Raw genomic sequence first — 24,475 nt, 5'->3', positions numbered from 1 at the left:
AATTGACAACCAAAAAAACAAAACAAAAAAAAAGCACAAGACCATATGGATTCACAGCTGAATTCTATCAGACATTCAAAGAAAAATTAGTTTCAATTTTATGGACACTATTCCAAAAGATAGGGAAATAGGATATTCTCCCTAAATAATTCTATAAAGATAATATTACCCTAATACCAAAACCAGGGAAGGGCATAACAAAAAAAGAAAATCACAAATTAATATTCTTGATGAATATATAGGCAAAATGTCTCAACAAATATTAACTAACCAAACATAACAGCATGTCAAAAAGATAATCCACTATGATCAAATGAATTTTATGCCATGGATGCAGTGACGGTTTAACATACATAAGTCAATACATTTGATACACCACATAAACAGAATTAAAAACAAAAATCTCATGATCATCTCAATAGACACAGAAAACACATTTGACAAAATCCAACATTTGTTAATGATTAAAACTCTCAGCAAAATTGGCATACAAGGCAAATATCTTAAGGTAACAAAAGCTATCTACGATGAACCCACAGCCAACATTATACTGAATGGGGAAAAGTCGAAAGCATTTTCCCTGAGAAAATGCTTTTACCACTTCTATTCAACATAGTACTGCAAGTCCCAGCCAGAACAATCAGACAAGAGAAAGAAGTAAAGGACATCAGAATCGGTAAAGAGAAAGTCAAACTGTTGCTGTTTACTGATGGTATAATTGTATACCTAGAAAACCCTCAAGACTCACCCAAAGAGCTTCTAGAACTTATAAATGAATCGAGCAAAGTTTCAAAATACACAATTTGTGTATACAAATTAGTACTCTTCTATACACCCCCAGTGACCAAGCTGTGAATCAAATCAAGAACTCAATCCCATTCACAATAGCTGCAAAAAATAAAATAAAATAAAATATTTAAGAATAGTCCTAACCAAGGATGTGAAAGACTTCTACAAGGAAAACAACAAAACACTGCTGAAGGAAATCATAGATGACACAAACAAATGGAAACACATCCCATGCACATAGATGGGTAGAATCAATATTAGCACTGCCAAAAGCAATCTACAAATTCAATGCAATTCCCATCAAAATACCACTATCATTCTTCACTGAACTAGAAAAAAAATCTCAAAATTCATATGGAACAAAAAAAGGAGCCTGCATAGCTAAATGAAGACTAAGCAAAAAGAACAAATCTGGAGGTATCACATTACCCAACTTCAAACTATACCATAAGATCATCGTCACAAAAATACCCTGGTACTGAAATAGCAGTAGGCGCATAGACCAATGGAACAGAATAGAGAACCCAACAATAAAGTCAAATACTTTCAGACAACTGATCTTAAACAAAGCAAACAAAAACATAAAGTAGGGAAAAGACACTGTATTAAACAAATGGTGCTGGGATAATTTGCAAGCCACATGTCCAAGAATGAAACATGTCCTCATTTCTTGCCTTATACAAAAATCAACTCAAGATGAAGAAAAGACTTAAATCTAAGGCCTGAATATTTAAAGATTCTAGAAGATAGCATCAGAAAACCCTTTTTAGACACTGACTTTGGCAAAGACTTCATGAACAATAACCCAAATGCAAATGCAACAAAAACAAAGATAAACAGATGAGACTTAATTAAACTAAAATGCTTCTGCAGAGCAAAAGAAATAATTAACAGAGTTAACAGACAATACATAGAGTGGGAGAAAATCTTTGCAATCTATACATCCAACAAATGAATAATATCCAGAATCTAGAAAGAGCTCAAACAAATCGGCAAGAAAAAGATAAACAATGCTATCAAAAAGTGGGCTAAGAACATGAATAGACAATTCTCAAAGGAAGATATACAAATGACCAACAAGCATATGGAAAATGTTCAAAATCACTAATTATCAGGGAAATTAAAATCAAAACCACAGTGTGATACCACATCACTCCTGCAAGAATGACCATAAAAAAATAATAATAAAATAATAATGTTGGCGTGGATGTGGTGAAATGGGAACACTTTTACACTTTTGATGGGGATGTAAACTAGTACAACCACTATGGAAAACAGAATGGAGATTCCCTAAGGAATTAAAAGTAGATCTGTTTGATCCATCAATCCCACTATTTTGTAACTACTCAGATGAGAAAAAGTCGTTACACAAAAAAGATACTTGCACATGCATGTTTATAGTAACACAATTTGCAATTGCAAAAATATGGAACCAGCCTAAATGTTCATCAATAAATGAGTGAAAAAAGAAAACCTGGTAAACTCAGCCATAAAAAGAAATGAAATAATGATGTTCGCAGCAACCCAGATAGAGTTGGAGACTATTATTCAAAGTGAAGTAACTCAGGAATGGAAAACAAACATTGTATGTGCCCACTCATAAGTGGGAGTTAAGCTATGAGGTCACAAAGGCATAATATTGATATATTGGACTTTGGGGACTCAGAAGAAAGGGTGAGGAGTGGTGAAGTATTAAAGACTACACATTGGGTAGTGTACACTGCTTGAGAGATGGGTGCACCAAAATCTCAGGAATCACCACTAAAGAACTTATTTATGTAATCAAGCACCACCAATTGACCAAAAACCAATTTAAATTAAAAATTAAAAACAAAAGTTCTATCCACTGGTGTGGACAATTTCCCTCTGGCTAGAATTGGTTCTCTTTGTGAGTGTTCACTGTGTTCTACCCAGTGTTGCTTTCCACCATGACAGGGCAGCACTTAGTTCAAATGCAAAGTTCTACAATCATTGCACTCTCTTGCCCACGTGCACAGAGTCTCCGTGACACTCAGCTGCTGTCAGAGAGTGAGAGACGTACGCTATCAGCATTTTAAGACTATGTTTTCTGCCCTCTTTTGTGCCCCTTTTAGTGATATGAAGTTGAAACCATGTACTGTGATCTAACATCTGATTTTTGTTTCTTATGAAGTTACTTTTTGTGGAGTTAATTTGGTGATTTTATGGGGAGGACAATCAGTGGAACCTTCTATTTGGCCATCTTGATCTGCCACATTCAGCTTAGGGTGGTGTTAGTTTGCATTTTCTTGATGATTAGTGGTGTTAAGCATTTTTTTTTTCATGTGTTCATTGGTCACTTCTATATCTTCTTTTGAGAAATGTCTATTCACTTCATTTGGCTACTTTTTAATAACTTTTTTCTTATTTTTTGTTTTTTTTAAATTCCATGTAGATTCTGGGTATTAGTCCTTTTATGGATGCATACTTTGCAAATACTTTCTCCCATTCTTTAGGTTTTCTGTGTTCTTTGCTGATTATTCCTTTGCTGTGCAGAAGCATTTTAGCTTAACTAGGCTTCATTTATTTTTGTTTTTGTTGCATTTGCTTTTGAGTCTTAGTCATAAATTCTTTGATTAGGCCAATGTCTAGAAGAGTTTTTCCTAAGTTTGCTTCTAGGTTATTGTGGTTTCATGTCTTAGATTTAAATCTTTAATGCATTTTAAGTTAATTTTTGTATATTGTGAGAGATAGGGATCCAATTTTATTTTCCACATGTGGCTATCCAATTTTCCCATCAATTTTATTAAATAAGGTGTACTTCCCCAGTATATGTCCCTGTGTGCTTTTTCAAAAATTAGTTGGCTGTAAGTATTTGGCTTTATTTCTGGTTTCTCTTTTTGTTCCATTGGTGTATACATCTACTATTATACCAGTACCAGGCTGTATTGTTTACTATAGTATAATTTGAAGACAGAGATGCAACTGATTTTGTGCACTGATTTTCTATCCTACAACTTTGCTGAATTTGTTTATCAGTTCTAACAGTTTTGTGTGGAGTTTTTAGAGTTTTATCCATTTAAGAACATATTATTTTCAAACAGAAATAATTTTATTTCTAACTTCCTGATTTAGATATATTTTCTTTCTTTTTCTTGCTTAATGGCTCTGGCTTGAACTTCTAGTACTATGTTAAATAGAATTAGGAATGAGCTTCCTTGCCTTATTTCATAGTCAAGAAAAATCTTTCAGTATTTCCCCACCAAGTATGATTTTTTTTTCCTGTGGGACTTTAATATATGAAATTTATTGTGTTGAGGTAAGTTTTTTTCTATATCTAATTTTTTATTTTTAAGGTTATTCAGATTATCTGTTTCTCCCTTTTTAAATTATTTTTTAAGTTTTTTTTTTTTAAGTTTACTTTATGTTCTGGGGTACATGTGCAGATCTTGTGGGATAGTTACATAGGTATACACATGCCATAGTGGTTTGCTTCATCCATTCCCTCCGTCACCTACATTAGGGATTTCTCCTAATATTATCCCTCCCTGATTTCCTCACATCCTGCTGTCCCTCTCCTAGCCCCACCCCATCCCTTAACAGACCCAAGTGTGTGATGGTCCCCTCCCTATGTCCATGTGTTCTCATTGATCAATACCCACTTATGAGTGAGAACATGTGGTGTTTGGTTTTCTGTTCTTGTGTCAGTTTGCTGAGAATGATGGTTTACAAATTCATCCATGTCCCTGCAAAGGATATGAACTCATCATTTTTTATGACTGCATAGTATTCCATTGTGTATATGTGCCACATTTTCTTTATCCACTCTATCATTGATGGGCATTTTGGTTGGTTTCAAGTCTTTGCTATTGTAAACAGTGCCACAATGAACATATGTGTACAAGTGTCTTTATAATAGAATGATTTATACTTCTTTGGGTATATACTCAGTAATGGGATTACTGGGTCAAATGGAATTTCTGTTTCTTGATTCTTGAGGAATTGCCCCACTGTCTTCCACAATGGTTGAACTAATTTACACTCCTAGCAACAGTGTAAAAGCATTCCAATTTCTCCACATCCTCTCCAGCATCTGTTGTCTCCATGTTTTTTAATAATCACCATTCTACATGGCGTGAGATGGTATCTCAAAGTGGTTTTGATTTGCATTTCTCTAATGACCAGTGATGATGAGCATTTTTTCATATGTTTGTTGGCTGCATAAATGTCTTTTTTGAGAAGTGCCTGCTCATATCATTCACCCTCTTTTTGATGGGGTTGTTTGTTTGTTTCTTGTATATTTGTTAAAGTTCTTTGTAGATTCTGCATATTACCCTTTGTCAGATGGGTAGGTTGCAAAAATTGTTTCCCATTCTGTTGGTTGCCAGTTCACTCTAATGATTGTTTCTTTTGCTGTGCAGAAACTCTTAGGTTTAATTAGATTCCATTTCACTATTTTGACATTTGTTGCCATTGCTTTCGGTGTTTTAGTCGTGAAGTCCTTGCCTATGCCTGTGTCTTGAATGGTATTGCCTAGGTTTTCTTTTTAGAGTTTTTATGGGGTTAGATCTTATGTTTAAATCTTTAATCCATTTGGTGTTAACTTTTTGTATAGGGTGTAAGGAAGGGGTCCAGTTTCCGCTTTCTACACATGGCTAGCCAGTTTTCCCAATACTATTTATTAAAGGGGGAATCCTTTTCCCATTGCTTGTTTTTGTCAGGTTTTTCAAAGGTCAGATGGTTTTAGATGTGTGATGTTACCTCTGAGGTCTCTGTTCTGTTCTACTTCTCTATATCTCTGTTTTGGTACCAGTATCATGCTGTTTTGATTACTATAGGCTTGTAGTATAGTTTGAAGTCAGGTAGCATGATGCCTCCAGTTTTGTTCTTTTTGCTTAGAATTGTCCTGGCTAGGTGGGCTCTTTTTTGGTTCCATATGAAGTTTAAGTGTATAGTATGTGTCTTCTTTTGAAAAGTGTCTGTTCATATCCTTCTCCCACTTTCAAATGGGTTTGTTTGTATTTTCTTGTAAATCTGCTTTAGCTCTTTGTAGATTCTGGATAGTAGCCCTTTGTAGATTACAAAAATTTTTCCCCATTCTCTTGGTTGCTGGCTTACTCTAATGATTGTTTCTTTTGCTGTGCAGGAGCTCTTAAGTTTAATTAGATCCCATTTGTCTATTTTGGCTTTTGTTACCATTGCTTTTGGTGTTTTAGTCATGAAGTCCTTGCCTGTGCCTATGTCCTGGATGGTGATGCCTAGGTTTACTTCTAGGGTTTTTATGGTGTTAGTTCTTATGTTTAAGTCTTTAATCCATCTGGAGTTAATTTTTGTGTAAGGTGTAAGGAAAAGGTCTAGTTTCAGCTTCCTGCATATGACTAGCCAGTTTTCCCAACACCATTTATTAAACAGGGAATCCTTTCCCCTTTGCTTGTTTTTGTCAGGTTTGTCAAAGTTCAGATGGTTATAGATGCGTGACATTGTTTACGAGGCGTGTGTTCTGGTCCATTGGTCTATATCTCTGTTTTGGAACAGTAACATGCTGTTTTGGTTACTGTAGCCTTTTAGTATAGTTTGAAGTCAGGTAGCGTGATGCCTCCAGCTTTGTTGTTTTTGCCTAGAATTGTCTTGGCTATGTGGGCTCTCTTTTGGTTCCATGTGAAGTTTAAGGTGGTTTTTTTCACTTCTGTGAAGAGGGTCATAGGTAGCTTGATGGGGATAGCATTGAATCTATGAATTACTTTGGGCAGTATGACCATTTTCACAATATTGATTCTTCCTAACCATGAGTATGCAATGTTTTTCCATCTGTTTTTGTCCTCTCTTCTTTCCCTGAACAGTGGTTTGTAGTTCTCTTTGAAGAGATATTTTACATCCTTTGTTAGTTGTATTCCTAGGTATTTTGTTCTCTTTGTAGCAATTGTAGATGGGAGTTCACTGATGATTTGGCTCTCTGTTTGTTACTGGTGTATAGAAATGCTTGTGATTTCTGCACATTGATTTTGTATCCTGAGACTTTGCTGAAGTTGCTTATCAGCTTAAGGAGATTTTGGGCTGAGACGATTGAGTCTTTTAAATAAACAATCATGTCATCTGCAAATAGGGACAATTTGACTTCTTCCTTTCCTAACTGAATGCACTTTCTTTTCTTGCCTAATTACTCTGGCTAGAACTTCCAATACTATACTGTATAGGAGTGGTAAGAGAAGGCATCCTTGTCTAGTGACAGTTTTTAAAGGGAATGCTTCTAGTTTTTGCCTGTTTAGTATCATATTGACTGTGGGTTTGTCATAAATAGCTTTTATTATTTTGAGATACATTCCATCTATACCTAGTTTATTGAGAGTTTTTAGCATAAAGAGTTATTGAATTTTGTTGAAGGCCTTATCTGCATCTATTGAGACAATCAGGTGGTTTTTGTCTTTGGTTCTGTTTATGTGGTAGATTACATTTATAGATTTGTGTATGTTGAACCAGCCTTGCATCCCCAGGATGAAGCCTAGTTGATCGTGGTTGATAAGCTTTTGATGTGCTCTTGGATTCGGATTGTCAGTATTTTATTGAAGATTTTTGCATCAGTGTTTGTCATGGATATTGGCCTGTAGTTTCCTTTTTTAATTGTGTCTACTCTGCCAAGTTTTGGTAGCAGGATGATATTGATCTCATAGAAAGAGTAAGGAAGGATTCCCTCTTTTTGTGTTGTTTGGAATAGTTTCAACAGGAATGGTACCAGCTCCTCTTCATACATCTGGTAGAATTCAGATGTGAACCCATCCAGACCTGGACGTTTTTTAATTGGTAGGCTATTAATTGCTGCCTCAACTTCAAAGCTTGTTATTGGTCTATTCAGGGTTTCAACTTCTTCCTGGATTAGTTTTGGGAGGGTGCCAGTGTCCAGGAATTTATCCATTTCTTCCAGACTTACTGGTTTATGTGTATAGAGTTGTTTGTAGTAATCTCTGATGGTAGTTTATATTTCTGAGGACTTGGTGGTGATCTCCCTGTATCACTTTTTATTACATCTATTTGTTTATTCTCTGTTTCCTTTTTATTAGTCTAGCTAGTGGTCTGTTTGATCTTTTCAAGAAACCAACCCCTGGATTTATTAATTTTTTGAAGGGTTTTTGTGTCTCTATCTCCTTCAGTTCTGCTCTGATCTTAGTTATTTCTTGTCTTCTGCTTGCTTTTGAGTTTTTTTTTTTTTTGGATCTTGCTCCTCTAGCTCTTTCAATTTTGATGATAGGGTGTCGATTTTAGATCTTTCTTTATTTCTCATGTGGGCATTTATTGCTAAGAATTTCCCTCTAGACACTGCTTTAAATGTGTCACAGAGATTCTGGTATGCTGTGTCTTCATTCTTATTGGTTTTGAAGAACATTTTTATTTCTGCCTTCATTTCATTGTTTATCCATTCATCATTCAGGGGCAAATTGTTCAGTTTCCAGGTGATTGTGCAGTTTTGAGTGCTTTGCTTAATCCTGAGTCCTAATTTGATTGCACTGTGGCCTGAGAGACTGTTTGTTATCATTTCCATTCTTTTGCGTTTGCTGAGGAGTGATTTACTTTCAATTATGTGGTCAATTTTAGAGTAAATATTACGTGGCACTGGGAATAACGTATATTCTGTGGATTTGGGGTCGAATGCTCTGTAAATGTCTATTAGGTTTGTTTGCTCCAGATCTGCCTTCAAGTCCTGGATATCCTTGCTGACTTTCTTTCTCATTGATCTGTCCAACATTGTCTGTGGAGTGTTAAAGTCTCCCACTATTATTGTCTGGGAGTCTAAGTATCTTTGCAGGTCGTTAAGCACTTGCTTTATGTATCTGGGTGCTCCTGCATTGTGTGCATAAATATTTAGAATCATTAGCTCTTCTTGTTGCATTGATCCTTTTACCATTATGTAACGCCCTTCTTTGTCTCTTTTGATCTTTGTTGGCTTAAAGTCCATTTTAACAGAGACTAGAATTGCTATCCTTGCTCTTTTTTTGCTCTCCATTTGCTTGGTAGATCTTCTTCCATCCCTTTATTTTGAGTCTATGTGAGTCTTTTCACATGAGACGGGTCTCCTGAAAGCAGCAGACCAATTCGTCTTGACTTTTTATCCAGTTTGCCAGTCTGTGTCTTTTGATTGGCCATTTAGGCCATTTACATTTAGTGTTAATATTGTTATGTTTGAATTTGATCCTGCCATTTTGTTATTGGCTGGTTGTTTTGCCCATTAGTTGATGTGGTTTCTTCATTTTATCATTGTTCTTTACCATTTAGTACGCTTTTGCAGTGGCTGGTACTGGTTGTTCCTTTCCATGTTTAGTACTTCCTTCAGGACTTCTTGTAAGCCAAATCTTGTAGCAACAGAATCTCTCAGTAATTGCTTGTCCATAAAGGATTTTGTTTCTCCTTCACTTATGAAGCTTAGTTTGGCTGGATATAAAATTCTGGGTTGAAAGTTCTTTTCTTTGAGGCTGTTGAATATTGGCCCGCACTCCCTTCTAGATTGTAGGGTTTCTGGTGAGAGATGTTGAGAGTCTATTGATCTTTCCGTTGTGGGTGACTCGACCTTTTTCTCTGGCTACCCTTAGGTTTTTTTCCTTCATTTCAACCATGGTGAATCTGACAATTTGTGCCTTTTGGGTTGCTCTTCTTGAGGGATATCTTTGTGGTGTTTCTGTATTTCCTGGTTTTGAATGTTGACCTGCCTTGTTAGGTTGGAGATGTTCTCTTGAGTAATATCTTGAAGAGTGTTTTCATGCTTGGATTCACTCTCCCAGTCACATTCAGGTACGCCAATTGAGCGTAGATTAGGTCTTTTCACATAATCCCATAGTTCTTGGAGGCTTTGTTCGTTTATTTTCACCGTTTTTTCTCTAATCTTGCCTTCTGGTTTTATTTCATTGATTTGATCAATGAAAGGATATCTCTGATATCCTTTCTTCTACTTGATCAATTTGGCTGTTAAAACTTTTGCCTGCCTCACAAAGTTCTCGTGCTGTGTTTTTCAGCTCCGTCAAGTCATTTATGTTCTTCTCTAAGCTGGTTATTCTAGCTAGCATTTCATATAAGCTTTTCTCAAGGCTCTTAGTTTCTTTGCATTGGGTTAGTACATGTTCTTTTAGCTCAGAGAAGTTTGTTATTATCCACCTTCTGAAGCCTGCTTCTGTCAATTTGTCAAACACATTCTCCATCCAGTTTTGTTCCCTTGATGTCACGAAGTTGTGATTCCTGGGAGGATAAGAGGTGTTCTGGTCTTTGATGGTTTCATCCTTTTTGCACTGATTTATTTCCTTCTTCATGGATATATCTCCCTTTGATTTTTGAAGTTGATGATTTCAGGAGAAATCTCTGAGTGGACATCCTTTCTGTTGAGGTTGGAACTATATCTTTTTTGTCCTATAGAGGCACTGCTGGGCTGCCTCGGATTCAGTCAGGTTACTGGGTGGTGTTCTTCCCCTGGGGTTTGTTTGCAGGTGAAATTAGCACCACCTTCCCAATGGCATCTATTCTTCCCTGAGCTCAATCTTCCTTGTTGGGGTCAAACTGGTGCATTCGTTGCCAAGCTGTCTGGCGTGTGCTTCAGTTTGAGTTTGTGGGGTGTCGGGCCGGCCAGACCTTATGACCTGTTTCCCTGCTTTCAACTCTGCCTCTTTCTGTGGGACGGGTTGTTCCATCCAGCTGGTGCTAGTCCAAACTTCTCTCTGGTCCGGCTGACAACTTATGGCACCAGGTGGGAGCTGTTGCTCAGATTTGCATCGGCAATCCATGGCATCCCTCGGTCTGGTGGGGCTCTCCTGGACCACAGGTTGCAGGAAGGATGAGGTAAGCACAGGATCCAAATTGGATCACTGAGGGGGTGAAGTCCCCTGACACTCTGAGCCAGCTGCGTGTTCCAGGTGGGGATGCCCCCTACCCTATCGGTTCATTTTCCCTGGGTGGCTATTGTTCTGCTTTGGTTGCCTCCCTGGGCTACTTTCAGAGTCCTTTTAGTCCCCCCAAAATGAACCTGGCACCTCACTTGGAATTGTGAAGTCTTCTAGCCTTCTGCGTCTCACTTGCTGGGAGCTGCATTCCAGTGTTGTCTCCTCTCAACCATCTTGGTGCCACCTTCCCCAGGATTAATTTGCTGTGTTTCATTTTTTGATCTTTTGTCAGTTTGCTGAGAATGATGGTTTCTAGATTCATCCATGTCCCTGCAAATGATAAAAACTCATTATTTTTTATGGCTGCATAGTATTCCATGGTGTATATGTGCCACATTTCCTTGTTCAGTCTATCATTGGTGGGCATTTGGGTTGGTCCAGGTCTTTGCTATTGTAAATAATGCTGCAAATTATTATTGGTATTCTATGGTGTATGTGTACCATATTTTATTTATCCAATCTACTCTTGATGGGCACCTAGGTTGATGCCATGTCTTTACTCTTATGGATGGTGCACCAATGACAATATGACTGCATAATGAAATTCTAGGATCAAATGGTAGCTCTGTCTTAAGTTCTTTAACAACTCTCCAAAGTGCTTAAACAAATTTACATTCCCACCAGCAGTGTATAAGCATTCTTTTTTCTCCAAAACCTCACCAACATCTGTTTTTTTTTTTTTTCTTTTTTTTTTAATTTTTAGTAATAGCTACTCTTCCTGGTGTGAGATGGTATCTCATTGCAGTTTTGATTTGTATTTCTCTGATAATTAGTAATGATTTTTTTATATGTTTTTTGGCAATGTATGTGGCTCCTTTTGAGAGTGTTTCTTCATGCCTTTTGCAAATTTTTAATGTTTTGTTTTGTGCTTCTCAATTTGTTTAAGTTCCTTATAGATTATGGATGGTAGACTTTGTTGAATGCATAGTTTGTGAAAATATTATTTCATTCTGTAGGTTCTCTGCATACTTTGTTTATAGTTTCTTTTGCTCTGCAGAAACTCTTTAGTTTAGGTCTTACTTGTCGATTTTTGTTTTTGTTGCAATTGCTTTTAGGGACCTAGCCAAAAATTCTTTTTTTAAAAAAATATTAGTTTTTATGGGTACACAATAGGCTTACATGTTTAGGGTTTACATGAGATATTTTAATGGAAGCATCCAGTGTGTACTTACCACATGAGGGTAAGTCGGCTATCCACCATCTCAAGCATTTATCCTTTATGTTTTAAACAGTGCAATTATACCCTTTTAGTTATTTTAAAATAAACAATTAAATCATGTTTTACTATAGGTATCCCATTATGCTAGCAAATACTAGGCCTTATTTATGTTTTTCAACTATTTTTGTACCCATTAACCATCCTCTCTCTTCCCTCCAACTAACCCCCTGCACACTTGACTACCTTTCCTAGCCTCTGGCAACCATCCTACTACTTTCTGTTTCCATGAATTCAACTGTTTTAATTTTTAGCTCACACACATAAGTGAGAACATGTAATGTTTTTTTTTCCCAGCCTTTTCTTACTTAACAAAAATTATCTGAAAAGGCTGATGTTGAGAAGGGTATTTCTTAAGTTTTATTCTAAGATTTTTATAGTTTTATGTCTTACATTTAAATATTTAATTCATCTTGAGTTAGTTTTTGCATAAGATGTAAAGAAGCAATCCACTTTCAGTTTTCTGCATATGGCTAGCCAGTTCTTCCAACACAATTTATTAAATAGTGAATCTTTTCCCAATTGCTTGTTTTTGTCAGGTTTATCAAACATCGGACAGTTGTAGATGTTTGGTGTTATTTCTGAGTTCCCTACTCTGTTTCATTGCTCTATGTGTCTGTTTCTGTACCAGTGCCATGCTGTTTTGGTTATGTAGCCCTGTAGTATACTCTGAAGTTGGGTATCGAGATGGATCCAGCTTTCTTCTTTTTGCTTAGAGTTTTCTTGTCTATTTAGCCCTTTTCCGTATAAATTTTAGAAAAGTTTTTCTTATTCTATAAAGAGTCTTAATGGTAGTTTAATGGGAATAACATTAAATTTATAAATGACTTTGGATGGTATGGCCATTTTAATAATATTGATTCTCCCTGTCCATGAGCATAGAATGTTTTTCTATTTGTTTGTGTAATCTCTGATTTATTTGAGCAGTGGTATATAGTTCTCCTTATAAAGATGTTTTACTCCTCTAGGTAGCTGTTTTCCTAGGTGCTTTATTCTTATTTTGGCAATTGTGAATGGGGGTTTTGTTCATGATTTGGCTCCCAGCTTGACTGTTGTTCTTCTATAGGAATGGTAACAATTTTTGCACATATATTTTGTATCCTGAGGCATTGCTGAAGCTGCTTATAAGCTTAAGAAGCTTTGGAATCTCAGAGAGAGAAACTGCTTTAGAAGATGGCTGAATAGAAACAGCTCCAGAGCACAGCTCCCAGTGACAGAGACACAGAACTCAAGTGAACTATGCATTTCCAACCGAGGTACAAGATTCATTTCAATGGGACTGGTTGGACAGTGAGTGTAGCCCAGGAAGACTGAAATGAGGCAGGGAGGTGCACTGCCCAACCTGGGAAGTGCAACCTATCAGAGGATCAGGGACTTTAACCCCTTGGCACTCTGGTTCAGATACTGACCTTCTCCCATGCCCTTTGCAACCCACAGTCTGGGAGAACACTGCCAGACTGAGAAACACCATGAGTTGCCAGTGTAGATCTAAGGGACAGCTCCAGCCAGCACACCATTGCAGGTTGTCAGCAAAGAATTGGGTGGAGGTTTTGCCTAGCACCAAGAGCACCTGCGGGATGGATCTACCTGCCACCTAGAAACAGGGAGAGCTGAAAGCAGGGAGACAGGTGATATGGCTTGGCAGGCCCCACCCCTACAAAGACAAGCAAACTGAAGCCCTCTTGCTTGAGTTTTTTGCAACCAGTACATCAGTTCAAACTTGACCCAGGATGATAAAGCTCAGTGTGGGTAAGGACATCCACCATTACAAAGGCAGGTCTAATCTGCATAAACAAAAGCTAGAGGAAGCCTATACAGCAGCCTGGCTGAGGGTGAGGCAGACCAGGAGCACTTGTGCAGGCAGACAAGTGACAGACTGTCTCATCAAGTGGCTCACTGACCCCTGTATAAGCAAAACAAACAAACAAACAACAAACAAAAAAAAAAACAGCCTCATACAGACTGTTAGAAGGAAAACTAAAAATCACAAATAAATAGCTTTAACATCAACAGAAAGGACATTCACTCAGTGACCCCATCTGAAATCACAAACTTAAAGGATCAGAGGTAGATAAACCCACGAAGATGAGAAGAATGCAGAACAAAAAGGATGAAATTATCAAAGACCAGAATGCCTCTCCTCCTCCAAGTGATCACAACTCCTCACCAGCAAGGGAACAAAACAAGATGGAGAGTGAGTTTGATAAATTGACAGAAACAGGCTTCAGAAGGTGGGTAATAACAAACTTCTCTGAGCAAAAGAAACATGTTCTAACACAACACAAATAAACTAAAAGCCTTGAAAAAAGGTTAGACAAAATGCTAGCTAGAATAACCAGCTTAGAGAAGAACATAAAGAACTTGATGGAGCTGAAAAACACAGCACAAGAACTTTGCAAAGCATACACAGTTTCAATAGCTGAATCAATAAAGTAGATGAAAGAATATCAGAGATTGAAGATAAATTCAATGAAATAAAATGAGAAGGCAATAATAGAGGAAAAAGAGTGAAAAGAAATGAGCAAAGCCTCCAAGAAATGTGAGATTATGTGAAAAGACCTAATCTACATTTGATTAGGGTACCTAAATGTGATGGGGAGAATTAATCCAAGATGGAAAAACTCTTCAGGATATTACCCAGGAGAATTTACCCAACCTAACAAGGCAGGCCGACATCCAAATACAGGAAATACAGAGAAAACACCACAAAGATATTCCTCAAGAAGAGCAACCCCAAGACACATAAACATCAGATTCACCAGGGTTGAAATGAAGAAAAAAATCCTAAGAACAGCCAGACAGAAAGGTCAGGTTACCCACAAAGGGAAGCCCATCAGACTCACAGTGGATCTCTTGGCAGTAACCCTACAAGCCAGAAGAGATTAGGGGCCAATATTCAACAACTTAAAGAAAAGAACTTTCAACCCAGAATTTCATATCCAGCCAAACTAAGCTTCATAAGTGAAGGAGAAATAAAGTTATTCATGGACAAGCAATTGCTGAGAGATTTCATCACCACCAGGCCTGTATTACAGGAGCTCCTGAAGAAAGCACTAAATATGAAAAGGAATAACCAGTACCAGCCACTGCAAAAGCATACCAAATGGTAAAGACCATTGATGCAATGAAGAAACTGTGTCAACTAATGGGCAAAACAACCAGCCAGTAACAAGATGGCAGAATCAAATTCATGCATAACGACATTAACTTTGAATGTAAACAGTCTAAATGCCCCAATCAAAAGACACAGACTGGCAAACTGGATAAAAAGTCAAGACCATCAGTGTGCTGTATTCAGGAGACCCATCTCACATGCAAAGACACACATACTCAAAGGGATGGAAGAAGATTTACCAAGCAAATGGAGAGGAAAAAAAAAAAAAAAAGCAGGTGTCACAATCCTAATCTCTGATAATATGGACTTTAAACCAAAAAAGATCAAAACAGACAAAGAAGGGCATTACGTAATACTAAAACTCAATGCAACAAAAAGAGCTAATTATCCTAAATATATATGCACTCAATACAGGAGCACCCAAATACATAAAGCAAGTTATTAACAATCGGCAAAGAGACTTAGACTTTTTCACAATAATAGTGGGAGACTTTAACACTCCACCGTCAACATTAGACAGATAAACAGAACAGAAAAACAACAGGGATATCAAGGACTTTAATGCAGAACTGGAACAAGTGGACCTAATAGACATCTACAGAACTCTCCACCCCAAATCCACAGAATACACATTCTTCTTATCACCACATCGCACCAACTCTAAAATTGACCATATAATTGGAAGTAAATCACTCCTTAGCAAATGCAAAAGAATGGAAATCATAACAAACCCTCCCTCAGACTACAGTGCAATCAAATTAGAACTCAGAATTAAGAAACTCACTAAAAAGTGCATGACTACATGGAAACTAAACAAATGGCTTCTAAATGATGACTGGATAAAAAAGGAAATGAAGGCAAAAATAAAGATGTTCTTCAAAACCAATGAGAACATAGATACAACATACGAGAATCTCTGGGTCACATTTAAAGCAGTGTTTAGAGGAAAATATATAGCAATAAATGTCCACATGAGAAGCAAGGAAAGATCTAAAATCAACACCCTATTATCAAAATTGAAAGAGCTAGAGAAGGAAGATCAAAAAGACTCAAAAGCTAGCAGAAGACAAGAAATAACTAAGGTCAGAGCAGAACCGAAGGAGATAGAGACACAAAATATCCTTCAAAAAATCAATAAATCCAGGGGTTGGTTTTTTGAAAAGATCAACAAAATAGATAGGTTGCTAGCCAGACTAATAATAATAAATTAAAAAAGAGAGAAGAATAAAATAGATGCAATAAAAAATGATAGAAGGGATATCACCACCAATTCTACAGAAATACAAACTACCATTATAGATTACTACAAAGAACTCTATGCACATAAACCAGTAAATCTGGAAGAAATGGATAAATTTCTGGACACTTGCACCTTCCCAAGCCTAAACCAGGAAGAAGTTGAAACCCTGAATAGACCAATAACAAGGGCTAAAGTTGTGGCAGCAAGTAATAGACTATGAACCAAAAAAAGTCCAGGTCCTGACAGGTTCACAGCCGAATTCTACCAGATGTACAAAGAGGAGATGGTACCATTTCTTCAGAAACTATTCCAAAAAATACAAAAAGTGGAAATCCTCCCTAACTCATTTTATGAGACCAACACCAATCTGATACCAAAACCTGGCAGAGACTCAAATAAAAAAGGAAACTTCAGGCCAATATCCAAGATGAACATAGAAGCAAAAATCTTCAATAAAATACAGGCAAAACAAATGCAACAGCAAGTCAAAAAACTTATTCATCACATTCAAGTAGGCTTCTTCACAGGGATGCAAGATCAACATATGCAAATTTATAAACATAATCCCTCACATAAAGACAACCAAAGACAAAAACCACATGATTATCTCAATTGATGCAGAGAAGGCCTTTGACAAAACTCAACAGCCCTTTATGCTAAAACCTCTCAATAAACTAGGTATTGATGGAACGTATCTAAAAATAATAAAAGCTATTTATGACAAACCCACAGCCAATATCATACTGAATGGGTAAAAACCGGAAGCATTCTCTTTGAAATCTGACACTAGACAATAATGCCCTCTCTCACCACTCCTATTCAATACAGTATTGGAAGTTTTAGCCAGAGCAATCAGGCAAGAAAAAGAAATAAAAGCTATTCAATTAGGAAAGGAGAAAGTCAAATTGTCTCTATTTGCAGACGACATGATTGTATATCTAGAAGACACCAATATCTCAGCCCCAAATCTCCTGAAACTGATAAGCAACTTCAGCAAAGTCTCAGGATACAAAATCAATGTGCAGAAACCACAAACATTCCTATATAACAATAGCAGACTAACAGAGAGCCAAATCATTAGCAAACTCTCATTCACAACTGCTACAAAGAGAATAAAATACCTAAGAATACAACTAACAAAGGATGTGAAGGACCTTTTCAAGGAGAACTACAAACCAGTACTCAAGGAAATAAGAGAGGACACAAACAGATGGAGAAATATTTCATGCTCATGGTTAGGAAGAATCAATATCATGAAAATGGCCCTACTGCCCAAAGTAACTTACAGATTCAATGTTATCCCCATCAAGTTACCATTGACCTTCTTCACAGAACTGGAAAAGACCACTTTAAACTTTATATGGAACCAACAGAGAGCCCACATAGCCAAAACAATCCTAAACTTAAAGGACAAAGCTGGAGGAATCATGCTACCTGACTTCAAACTATACTAGAAGTCTATAGTAATCAAGACAGCATGGTGCTTGTACCAAAACAGAGATATAGACCAATGGAACAGAACAGAGTCCTTGGAGGCAATGCCACACATCAACAACCATTTGATCTTTGACAAACCTGACAAAAACAAGCAATGGAGAAAAGATTCCCTGTTTAATAAATGGTGTTGGGAAAACTGGCTAGCCATGTGCAGAAAGCAGAAACTGGACCCCTTCCTGACACCTTACACTAAAATTAACTCCAGATGGATTAAATAATTAAACATAAGACTTAACACCATAAAAACCCTAGAAGGAAATCTAGGCAAAACCATTCAGGACATAGGCGTAGGCAAGGACTTCATGACTAACAGTGGCCTACCTCTGTAATGGCAGACTCTGTCTGTAATGGCAGGGTTCCTCGGCAATGGTGGGCTGCCTCAGCAATGGTGGACTATCTCCGTAGTGGTGGAGTGCCTCGGTAATGGCAGACGGCCCTCCCCCACAGAGCTGGACCTTCCCGGGTTTAGCTGTTCTTGCTGTGAAACTCTCAACCCAGAGTGTTTCTAATTGCTGTTTTTTTGTGGGGATGGGAACAGCCAAGCCTCATCACCTGGCTCCCTGCCTCAGAGCCTTTTTTTTAGTTGAAAGGTAGACTCTCTCCCAGGTGTCCCAGTTGCCTGTTGAAAAGGCTCCGGGATCTGTGTGATTTCCCATGCGGTGACCCACTGCGCCAGCTGAAACAGTGGCACTGAGATTCGTGGCGCTTTTTTGCCTGGGAATCTCCTGACCTGGCTCCCTGTTTCAGTCCCCTTTTTAATCATATGAATGGGTGACTCTGGCTTTCTGGAGCTCCACTCGCCAGCTAAAATGGCACCCAGACCTATGTATTTTGTAAGGAAAACCACCATGCTGGGGCACCAGCAAAACAGCCGTGCCAGCCAAAGCAGCCATGCTGGCAACCCATGGGGCACCTAAACCTGGGAATCTCCTGGTCTGTGGGCAATAAAAATCCATCTGGAAATGCGGCGTCCACTCACCCTCTGCTCTTTCACTGGGAGCTGCAATCCTGAGCTGCTCCTAATCGGCCATCTTGGATCCCTCCGCTCCATTCAATTTTTAATCACACAGCTATTTCCCTTAATAAAATCCTTGCATATTTAATCTCATCTTGGTCTCTGCTTCTTTTTTTGGGACGGAGTTTCACCCTTGTTACCCAGGCTGGAGTGCAGTGGCATGATCTCTGCTCACCGCAACCTCCGGCTCCCAGGTTCTGCCTCAGCCTCCTGAGTAGCTGGGACTACAGGAGTGCGCCACCATGCCTGGATAATTTTTGCATTTTTAGTAGAGAGGGGGTTTCACCATGTTGACCAGGATGGTCTCAATCTCTTGACCTCATGATCCACCAGCCTCGGCCTCCCAAAGTGCTGGGATTACAAGAGTGAGCCACTGTGCCCAGCTGGTGTCTGCTTCTTAGAAGACCTTTATTAACATAGCTAAAGTTTGAGGCAGATGCTTTGTACGGTCTTCAAAGTACAATGGTCTCAAGGAGGATATGAGGAACATGGAATAATCTTCTTTAGTGGCCATACTAACCCAATCTTGCAGAACCATCCCAAACTGACAGATGTTTCATGGTTTATGGTGACTTGGCAGTATCCTGGGCCTGGGAATCAGATTCCTAGAGCAACCGACATATCCCAGTTTATGTGAAAGTAGGAAAAGCATGCAAGTTCTAGACTTAGAAAATATCTTTTCACACCAAATGGAAATAATTCTTATTGTTCTCTTTGCTTGCAAAAATAAATGTGGCATTGCTTGGAAAGAGAGACAAACATTTTTGCAATTGAGGCCATGCTATACCCTCAGATTCAGTGGTCATGGGCAATTTGGTGGCTGAAAACAACAGGAAGATTCTCTTCCAAGTCCCTTCTCCAAAGTATCACCCCACTTCCATGGCATCTATGGCAGCTGTTCAAACTTCTCACTCTGAAGTACTAAGGCCTGTCCTTTAACTATAACCTCATTCTTACTATTCCCTTCTATATCCCTTCCATTCAAGCCACAGTAGACTTTTCCCCATCTCTCCAGAACTCTTTGGGGATTCCCATAGCCTTGTCTGCTCACATTCTTCCTGACCGTTGGAATGCCATTTTTCATCTTCCACCACCTGTGGAGAGTCTACTCATTCTTTAAGGCTCAGTGGAAATAAACCTCCTTCCACGAATTTGCAACAATTCACGAAATATTTGTTGAGCACCTATCATGTGCCAACTCCTGATTTAGTTGTTTTGGGTGAGACTAAAATGAATGAGACTCGGTCCCTGTACTCAAGGTGTTGACATTTAGTTGCTCATATAGGCATGTAAACAGCTAATGGTAGAAGCAGTAGTAGAGAAATGATAATGATGATGATGGCTAGCAATAATTGTATGCATATTACACTATGCTTATTTTTAACCTAATTAGCTCACTTAATTCTTGCAACAGTGCTGTAAACTGGCATTGTTTTTAGCCTCATGTTGTAGATGAGGTAACTAAAACTCTGATGCCATCAGTCAATTTTCTAAGGTCACATGGCTAGAAAGTGACAAGGCTAGTTTTTGTTCCTATCTGCCTGACTCTAAAGCCTCTGGTCCGAACCTCCATTCAGTACCCTTTTTCATTAAGTCATGCTGTAAGTACAGGAAAAATAAAATGAAGGTCCTGTAGAAATATAAACAATGTGGTAGAGAAACATCTATACAATAGTGCTTAGTTTTGAAGTGGTATGAAAAGAAGGCTGATACAGTCAGAAGGAGCTTCTGAGAAGAGGTGGAATTTTAGCTAGTCCTTAATGGTTTAAAAGAATTTATACAGAAGAGAATGGGTTGGAGTTTTTTAAATGTATGTGTGTGTGCTAGTATGTGTTTGCATATATGTGTATGCATGTGTATTTTCCTGTGCGTGCATGTGTGTTGGAGAGAAATGTAAGGGCATGAAGGAGAAAAGGAGAATTTCAGACTGAGAAAACAGCATGCATAAAGACAGAATAGGAAATGGCATGGCTTTGTTCAAGTGATAACACAAAGTCCCATGCAGCTGGATGAAAAACTGTGGAAAGGGTTATAGTGTGGGAAGTGAGACTGAGATAGGTGAGCAGGAAGAAACAAACCACTGAGGACAAGGAATGGGATGCTCAGGATTCAAACTTTTTTATGTAGGTGATACAAACTGCTGAAGAGGATTGAGTTTGAGATGTGTTCCGAACTTTGGCAATTTTTCCAAATCAAGATGAAGTCACACCTTGAATTAAGTATTCCCCTCATGCCATGTGGTAGAAAAAGCATGCTTATCAGTGTTTCCCAAGCAAGACAAGGGGTTTCTTAGGGGCTTGTAGCATCTGACTATAATATAATCGTACTTATTTCTATAACTCTCCACCTTTTCCAAGATGCATAGTAGAATTTTGGTGAACGCTTAATGAATTACATTATTTACTCAGGTGAGAAGGACCCTCCTTGGAGAATGGCTGGGCTCAGAGGAAATCTTGCAGCCTCCAACATTAACATCCTTATCCCTGAAATCAGCTCTCATCTATTTCCAGCAATTCTAAATAGTGTGACCACAGTCACACAGGAATTGACAAAGCTTAAATACTTAAATACTTAAAATCACTATTACCTGATTCTAAACAGTGTTATTTTGACTATATAACTGAGTAGTTTTCAATGTAAATGCCAACACAAAGATGAAGGAGAGGGCAGAAAGGTTAGGAGTGTGGAGTTATTTTGCACTGAGGGGCTCAATGACTCTGAAGTAGAAAGACACTGTGGGCCGGGCACAGTGGCTCACACCTGTAATCCCAGCACTTTGGGAGGCCGAGGCAGGCAGATCACGAGGTCAAGATATCAAGACCATCCTGGCCAACATGGTGAAGCCCCGTCTCTACTAAAAATACAACAATTAGCTTGTTGTGGTGGCATGTGCCTGTAGTCCCAGCTACTCGGGAGGCTGAAGAAAGAGAATTGCTTGAACCCAGGAGGCAGAGGTTGCAGTGCGCTGAAATCGTGCTACTGCACTCCAGCCTGGCACTTGGCAACAGAGCAAGACTCTGTCTCACAAAAAAAAAAAAGAAAAGAAAGAAAGAAAGTTGTGACAGAGGAGGAATTAGGGAGGTGAAGAAGAAACTAATGCTATAGAATGTTTAGTCAGGATCTGAGGTTGTAGTCCCAACCCTGCCACTGGCTGTCAGTATGATGACCTGTGACTGGTGCCACTGAAGTCCGTAGCCTCAGTTTCCTCAACTGTAAATTATAGACTTCTACAACATAACCATGTTGGGATAATGAAATGAAATGAAGTTGATAAAGTGATTTAAAGGCTGCAAAGCACTCTGTCAATATAAATGTCTCATTATTACTAAGCAGGTATTCATCTGCCAGTTTCTGGACGGAAAGCTTGGGTATTATTAAGGGGTAAGATAAAGAGAGGAAAACAAGGGAATAGTAATGTAGAAAACCTAATGGTCCCAGTCACAAAAAAATGTGCTCATGAGGAATGCTGTTTCCTAGGATGAACCTGAAGTAATCATATTCTTAACCACCCAGACTCCAAAAAGAGTAAGAAGCAGTAGATCTGTCATGCTCCCAGGCAGCAGCAAGGGGCCTGGTCTACAACTTTGGACTTTTATACATTCTTAGGCTTCATCGCAATAGGCATAAAGACAGAAAAAACATATGATATTTACACATTTGAGAAAAGAGCACCTACCATAGCTAGTTTCTTCTCTACAGGCCATATAGTTCTTTTTCCTTTTCTGCAGCCTTATCTCCAATCACAATCACCTTCCACTGGAATTCCAGTTTGTCTTTATAAACTGATTGTGATCTTCCTCCACCTGTGGGAGTTTGGAACCCAGGAAGAGGCCAGTGGCTGCATGAGAAAGCACCATTTGGACACTCTGCCCTCTCCTGATATGTCATTAATCATGGAAATAGAAATCTTAGAACTTTGGAGATTCATGGTAGCTTCAGAAAGATCTTTTCAACATGTTGTCCAACTTTATTTTACAATTGAGGCACTAAGGTCTAAAACGGCAAACGGACTAGGCCAAGATGACATAGTCTGTCAGTGGCAGAGCTCGGTGAGACTTGTATTTAGATCTTCTAAAGGACTTGTGCTCAGCAATCCTTAATGACCCTTCCACTTTCACCATTTACAATTTTAAGCAAATGTCAGCTCCTTAAGGGCAGTAAAATCGTTGTGTTCATCAGTCTATCTCCAATGCCTAGGTCACTGCTAGGCATAAAATAGGTACTCAATAGATATTGGTTGGATGACTATCTTCTTGAAAAAGGAAGTAAATGTCTAATTCACTCTGCAATCTCAACCTTGATTTGAAGTGATATGTCTATCATATGTGGGTCTACCATATAGACTGACACCTAGTAGTTACTTCATGAATGTTATTTTCCATTATTTTCTTTTTGAGTTGCATAACAGGTGCTCGGTACCAGTCAGTTTTGTCACAAGTACTTGAGAACACAAGACCAGAGATTTTGGTGACTCCTATTAATGATAACAGAGTAAGAAGGCCAGGAGGTAAAAATATTATCTACTCTGATTTCCTTCTAACAATTTCCAAAATATACTTAAATAAACTATTAAACATGAAGCCATTAAAGCTCTAATCTGCGTCATTGCTTCCTGGAGCAGCTTATCTTATGCTTTAGATATGTTTGGATTTTGGCATTATCCTTTATGCTGAGCTGAAATGTGACTCTCTCTGACTTTTACCCACAGTCTTAACTCTTCCCCACCCCACCCCCAAACTACATCTGTTTTCTATGTCTTATAAAAACCCTTCTGAATTCTGAGAAGATAGACCACATGCCCCCTGCTTGAGTCATCTGTGCTCTAGGATAAAAGCTCGAGCAAATTCAGCAATAAATTAAGTTTTAACTGAATTTTATACTAAGCCTTTTACAATGGATTGACCTATTATGGAAGACCTCCAAAAGCTCAGTTCAGAAAGACAGTCAGTAATAAAATTGCTAAACTAACTGTTTTGTGTCATGCTGTTCTATGGAAAGAGATGTTAACATGGATCATTGTTGAAAGAACCACTATCTTGAGAATATAGCACCAGTGTTAAACAATGGTTTTGTCCCTATTATACCAGTATAAACTTTTGGTGGGGTGAATTTAGAGAAGAAGTTCAAAGAGGCTATTTGACTTAATTCAACTAATAGCCTAATTGCAGAATGATTCAATTAACAAAGCAACAAAATAATCAATGATAAATCATTCAGCCCATTTATTTAGCGCTTACATCAACATTCTGTCATTCAATCACTCAACAAATATTTGCTCAAAACCTACTATGAGTCAGTTCCTGGGCTGACTTTAGGTGCACAACAGAGAACAGAATAGACATGATCCTCACCTTTCATGTAACATACCATCTGGTAGGGAAAACAGGAATTAAACAGAGATATAAATATATAATTACATATATTATCTAAAATAGTGTGAAAACATGCAGGTTGTTATAAGAAAATAATAACAAAGCACAACCATTATATTGAAGTACTCAGAGCTCTCTGAGCAGGCAATGCTTAAGCCAAGGCTCAAATAATAAAATATGGTTAGATTGACAAAGAGTTAGAGGAGGTGCACTCCAGATAAGAGATAACAGCACATGTCAAAGGCCTGAGGAAGGGGGTAACTTTGTTTCCAAGGTGTAGCTTGAGAGTTAGGAGCAAGGGGATAGGTATTATGAGATGAGATATTGTGTAGGGGCCAAACTATGCGGACTTGTAAGCC

Source organism: Sapajus apella, unplaced genomic scaffold, assembly GCF_009761245.1.
Source record: "Sapajus apella isolate SASKATOON/1434 unplaced genomic scaffold, GSC_monkey_1.0 scaffold91, whole genome shotgun sequence".
Classification (NCBI taxonomy): Eukaryota; Metazoa; Chordata; class Mammalia; order Primates; family Cebidae; genus Sapajus; species Sapajus apella.
Note: the sequence above shows the minus strand (reverse complement) of the source record.